Below are 5,127 nucleotides of genomic sequence, written 5' to 3' on the forward strand. Positions count from 1 at the left end.
ATATACATTACATGGTGAAGCGGAGCACACCAACAGACACAGACAGACAGACAGTTGGATGGACAGACAGACAGATGGAGGCCTACGCAGGAAGTGGTGATGGCTAACAGATAGACAGACAGACAGACCAACAGAACATTGTAAACAACCCTCGACCTCTCTGTTGGCACCTGTTTCCTTTGTTGTTCTTTTGTAAACCCATTTTTTTTTCTTTTTTTCTTTTGTCAACTTGTTTTTTTCAGTCGTCTTTTGTAAACCGATTTTTTCTTCGTCCTTTTCTTTTGTAAACCGATTTTTTCTTCGTCGTTTTCTTTTGTAAACCGATTTTTTCTTCGTCGTTTTCTTTTGTAAACCGATTTTTTCTTCGTCATTTTCTTTTGTAAACCGATATTTTCTTCGTCGTTTTCTTTTGTAAACCGATATTTTCTTCTGCTGTTTCTTTTGTAAACTGATTTTTCTTCATCATTTTCTTTTAGTAAACTGATTTTTTCTTCATCATTTTCTTTTTGTAAACCGATTTTTTCCTTACCTTTTTTTTTTTTCTTTTATCAACTTGTTGTTTTCAGAGTCGTTTTGTAAACCAATTTTTCTTTTGTTGTTTTCTTTTGTAAACTGATTTTTCTTCATTGTTTTCTTTTTGTAAACCGATTTTTCTTCTTCATTGTTTTTGTAAATCGATTTTCTTCTTAAACCGATTTTTTTATTAACTTTTTTTTTTAATTATTTTTTATCAACTTGTTTTTTTCAGTTTGTCTTTTGTAAACCGATTTTATCTTCATTATTTTCTTTTGTAAACCGATTTTTTTCTTACTTATTTTATCATTTTCATTTATCAACTTGTTTTTTCAGTCGTCTTTTGTAAACCGATTTTTTCTTTGTCATTTTCTTTTTGTAAACCGATTTTCTAAGTCATTTTTCTTCAGAACCGATTTTTTTATTAACTTTTTTTCCATTATTTTTTATCAACTTGTTTTTTCAGAGTCGTCTTTTGTAAACCGATTTTTTCTTCGTCATTTTCTTTTTGTAAACCGATTTTCTTCATCACTTTCTTTTATAAACTGAGTTTTTCTTAATTTTCTTCATCACTTTCTTTTATAAACTGATTTTTTCTTAATTTTCTTCATCACTTTCTTTGATATACTAATTTTTTCTTCATTTTTTTCTTTTGTGATCCGATTTTTTCTTCATTTTGTCACTTCTTTAGAACTGATTTTTCTTCGCTACTTTCTTTTGTGAACCGATTTTTCTTCAACACTTTCTTTAATAAACTGATTTTTCTCCCTCATTTTCTCTTACAAACCAATTTTTTCTTCATTTTCTTCAACACTTTCTTTAATAAACTGATTTTTCTTCCTCATTTTCTCTTACAAACCAAATTTTTCTTCATTTTCATTTACAAACCATTTTTTCATATTTTCTCTGTACAATTTTTCACCATCAGCATCAATCATAACACTATTTTTCACTGTCCTTAACTTTTTTGCATCATTAATTATCAAGCTTTTTCATCATCATCTTCTATATATTTTTTCCTCCTCACATTCAAAAAACATTTCTGTAAGCTTTTTTTTTTATCATTTTCATAAACAACTAATTATAATTTCTAGTCCATTTTAAAACATTCAAATTATACAACTTCTTCATTTATACATAACAATATTTTTCTTCGTCATTTTTTTCCCCTTACAAACACCTCATTTTCATTTCTCATCCATTTTAAAATATTCAAATTATACAAATTTTTCATTTATACAAACCAATATTTTTCTTTGTCATTTTTTCCCCTCATTTTCATTTTTCCTCATCCATTTTAAAACATTTGAATCATACAACTTCTTCATATACACTCAACAATATTTTTCCTAATAATTTTTTTTCCTGTGTTCACCCTACATTAAAATATTTCCTATCTATCTATCTATGCATTCTCACAAACTTCGCTTTTTCATTGAGTATTACCATTGTTAACATCAGTATTTCCCATGATAACCTTTTCGAACTAATTCAGTACTTTCATATAACTTAACATCTATCCCCACTCTCCGAAACTTGACGCAACATCCACTCAATACATTCTATCGCATTCTCCATTTTCACATTCATCACGCACTTTCCATATATCAAAACGTATTTCCCACATTCATATTATTGCTGGGTATGTTTCTAAGTTACTCCACAATGCTCAAAGTTCTCATTTTCAAGATATCTTACAGAGTTTTCATAATGGAGGATTTTTTACATTATTTCCATCACCTGTTTCACAATATCCAACATCAGTATCTTCTATGTTAACCTTTTCTTTCGACTAATTCAATACTTCCACGTCGACTCAACATCCTCTATCCCAACTTTCCGAAACTTGACGCAACATCCACTCAATACATTCTATCGCATTCTCCATTATTCACATTCATCACGGACTTTCCATATATCAAAACGTATTTCTCACATTCATATTATTGCTGGGTATGTTTCTAAGTTACTCCACAATGCTCAAAGTTCTCATTTTTTGCGATATCTTACAGAGTTCTCATAATGGCAGCCTGTTTACATTATCCCAATCACCTGTTTGACCTAATATCATCTTGTTTGCACACTCACACACGCACGTATTTTCGTATATACAAAAACTCGCGGTCTCTATACATATTTGACACTTTGTACAATCTCCTGACACAGCAAACACTCACGCTATTTCTGTTTACACTGTTAGCAAGCCTCATACACCTGTTTATGCAGTTGTTTACACTTATGCAGGCAGACAATACGTGTTTACAATCTGCTACTACATAAGAAACGCTCACTCTACTACGATTTCTCTCTGTTTACAGTTTGCAAGCCTTACACACTTGTTTACCCAGTTGTTTACACTTATACTGGTAGACAATACGTGTTTACAATCCGTTACTACTTGTTTGTATCTCTGGACATAAGAAACGCTCACTTTACTTTAAATTATTCTTCTTTTCTACCCTGTTTACAAGACTCACATCCATGTTTACACTCTTACCCTGGCAGACAATAGTGTTTACATCCATTACTGTTTGCCTGTATCCCCAAACATACCAAACACTCTTGCTTGTCTACTATACCTATTGTTTACACTGTTTACAAGCCTCACACACCTTGTTTACTCATTTGTTTACATTCACATCAAGCAGACAAGTGTTTACATTGTTATTGTTTGTTTGTATTGAGTTACCTGAGGATAACCTATTGTTTACACTACCTCTTCACAGCTGGACTTGTTTACACTGATGCTAAATGAGTTTGTTTACATTATTTTAAGCAATTTTTATCCTTCTTTCTCCTCATTTACACAAACACACCATGCATAAATGTTTCCCTAAGAAGTCTTCCCAGTTGAGTTTTTTTCCTCGCTCTAAATTTACAAAGAAAACACAAAGTATGTCCGTAAAAAATCCTCCCATGTTCCCGGTTTGTCATTCTATTAGTTCCAATTTTATTTTTTTCCGGTTCCTGATAAAACGCGTAATAAAAACAGCTTCTTTCTTTTCTGTTTATTTGGTTTTTGTGTTATTTTTTTCCGCTTTACTGATGTGTAAATAAAAATGGTTCTTCTGTCCTTGCATTGTTTCCTTACCAATAAAAGCTTCCTTCTTTTCTCGTTTTATTTTCCTTGCTAATAAAAACTTAACCTTTTCGTTTTTTTCCTTGCTAATAAAAACTTCACCTTTTTTTCCTTACTAATAAAACTTCCATTTCTTTTCGTTGTTTTATTTTCATTGCTAATAAAAACTTCCATTTCTTTCCTGTTTTTCCTTGCTAATAAAAACTTCACCTTTTTTTCCTTACTAATAAAACTTCCATTTCTTTTCGTTGTTTTATTTTCCTTGCTGATAAAAACTTCCTTCTTTTCCTTGCTAATGAAAACTTCCATTTCTTTTCCTTATTTATTTTCCTTGCTAATAAAAACTTCACCTTCTTAAAAGTTTGGTTCGTTTTTTTCCTTATTAATAAAAACTTCCATTTCTTCCCTGCATTATTTTCCTTCAACACTGTTTTCCTTACTTATGAAAACTTCACCTACTTTTCCTTGTGTTTTATTTTCCTTATTGATAAAAACTTCCTTCTCTTCACTTTTTTTCTTCCTCCATTTTCTTCTGCAATAAAAACTTCACTATATTCCTCTAAGAGTGTACACAACTTCCTTAATATAAAGCAAGAAATCAAGAAAATATCAGAAATACACATCGTCGGAAAGTTTGGAAAGTTTTGTTGAGTGGGCGCAACATCTCTCTCTCTCTCTCTCTCTCTCTCGTTCCCTTCTATCTCTCTTCCAATTACTCTTTCCTCCCTTTCTCATTCCCCCCCCCCTCTCTCTCTCTTCCTTATTCTCCTTCCTCCATATCTCCCTCATTCTGTGGTCATATGCCGGAGAGACAGAAGGGGAATGAGTTATAGGAGAAGGGAACACACCCCAGGACACGGGACACAACCCCCGATTAATACCTGGTACCCATTCACTGCTGGGTGGACAGGGGCGTAGGGTATTCAGATATCGGAAGAAAAATATCGGGAGAACACACCGTCGGTAATCAGAAGGAAAATATCGGGAGAACACATCGTCGGAAATCGTAAAGAAAGTAAAAAATAAATAAAATTGTGACAGTTTCGTAATTCGCTGATAAATTACAACACCCGATTTTGTGTCTCATTTTCTTTCTTTTTTCTTTTCTGTGGTGATTTTGTTCATCATTTTCTTCATTATCATCATCATTTTCTTCTTTTGTCTTCTTCTTTTCTTGCTTGCTTGTTTTCAGCTCTCCTAATAAAGCTTCTAATAATGGTAATAATATTTGTAAGAATTTATAATGAGGAAATTAATACTATGGGCTGTACAATGTTATACTCTCTCTCTCTCTCTCTCTCTCTCTCTTTCATAATAGTTTTTTTTTTTTACCAATATAAACATGAGTACACACACACACGCACATACACCGATACGCACACACACATGCGCACACGAAAACCCCTTCCTTCCTTTAATTGCTATTCCTCTGAGGTAGAAGTAATACCTACACGTGTACGTACGCACACGCACTCACACACACACACACATGAGGGAGTGAGCGAGGGAAAACTATTTGTAAAACTCGACTTTCG

The 5,127-nt window shown here is 32.4% G+C and overlaps 1 long non-coding RNA gene across 1 annotated transcript in view; it reads right to left on the reverse strand.

Annotated features, from left to right (window-relative positions):
* Positions 1-1,663: 1,663 nt before the first annotated feature.
* Positions 1,664-5,127, reverse strand: part of LOC126989259 (uncharacterized) — a 4,447-nt gene continuing 983 nt past the window's right edge. Inside the window, exons 1-2 of the long non-coding RNA XR_007743137.1 lie at positions 3,803-5,127; positions 1,664-3,694 (exon numbers count right to left, since the gene is read on the reverse strand). The exon at positions 3,803-5,127 is cut by the window's right edge and continues 983 nt beyond it. This is a non-coding gene — a long non-coding RNA (uncharacterized LOC126989259). The remainder of the gene's footprint in view (positions 3,695-3,802) is intronic.

Source organism: Eriocheir sinensis, unplaced genomic scaffold (genome assembly GCF_024679095.1).
Source record: "Eriocheir sinensis breed Jianghai 21 unplaced genomic scaffold, ASM2467909v1 Scaffold1114, whole genome shotgun sequence".
Classification (NCBI taxonomy): Eukaryota; Metazoa; Arthropoda; class Malacostraca; order Decapoda; family Varunidae; genus Eriocheir; species Eriocheir sinensis.